Source organism: Arachis duranensis, chromosome 2 (assembly GCF_000817695.3).
Source record: "Arachis duranensis cultivar V14167 chromosome 2, aradu.V14167.gnm2.J7QH, whole genome shotgun sequence".
Classification (NCBI taxonomy): domain Eukaryota; kingdom Viridiplantae; phylum Streptophyta; class Magnoliopsida; order Fabales; family Fabaceae; genus Arachis; species Arachis duranensis.
The window spans coordinates 17,890,936-17,892,142 of NC_029773.3; positions in this window are offsets into that span (position 1 = coordinate 17,890,936).

A 1,207-nucleotide genomic window follows, 5' to 3' on the forward strand; every position below is an offset into this window, starting at 1 on the left:
TACAAGGGTTTTTTAATGAGACACCCGGACAAGAAAAGCACCCGACCTAGCCAAGGGTAAACACTCTGTAAATATTCTTTCTTTTTTTTAATACTAATCGAATTTTTCTCTTTTCCTTCTCCTTCTTCTTCCTCATGATGAAACAAATCCTGAAAAGTATCCCGCCAAGGCGCATTAATTTATGCTCGGCAAAACGCAAAAAATCATTGCCAAAAGACCACACAAGGTCGGCAAAGATAAAGCGACGAGGTTCAGATTAATGTGAGAAGTTATAAAGCAAACTCTGAAAAGGCTCAAAAGGCCAAATAAAAGAGGTTACAAAAATAACTTAAAAGGCCGACCAACAACAAGGTCGGGCCCAACAAAGGGAAAAACTCGACCGCCCCCCCGAGGTCCGAGAAAAAGCCCTGATCCGAGAAGAAGCCTTAGAACGGCGAAACGACCAAAGAAAACAAAGATTTCGAAAACGCTTACTAAAAGGTTGCTATACAAAAACAACTAAAAAGTATAAGCGAAGAAACATACAAAAACAACTAAAAAGTACAAGCGAAGAAACGAAATCAAAGAGAAGGGTAAAACAAAGTTTCAAAAAGCGCTAGCTAAAAGGTTGTTATCCAAAAACAACTAAAAAGCATAAAGCGGAACTAAAAGTCAAAACGCGAACAAACACCACATAATAAGCTAAAAAGTTACTACAAGTAGCTAATAGCAAAAAGGTGTTCAAAGCATTAACAGGTAGTAAAAACCATCCAAAAAAGAGCCCACAGGCCGGGCAAACAACCAAAAGACAAAGGATTACAGGGAATCAAGATCCTTTCCAAACTCCACATCGGTAGAAGGCTGCGGAGGAAGAACCACAGAAATCGGGACAGCCTTGACAGCACTGTCATCTCGGTTTAAAACCTCCACACCAGACTCCTCCCTAGCCAAAGGTAAGGTCGGATTCGCAACCGGAACTTTGGGGTCAGACACCGGAACCTCATCCTCGTTGGGAGCAGGAACAATCTTTCCCTCCACGACAACATTATCCGTACTGAATAAACTCAGATCCAGGTCAGGAGCAAGAACCCGGACCTGAGCTTTCAAATTTTCAAACATAGCATCCATACCCTTAGCCTGAGCGGATTGCAACCTCTCCTTTGTCTCCACAAGCTCGGCATATGTCCGAGTATAACTCTCCTTCGCCATCTCCTCGGATGCATTCGCT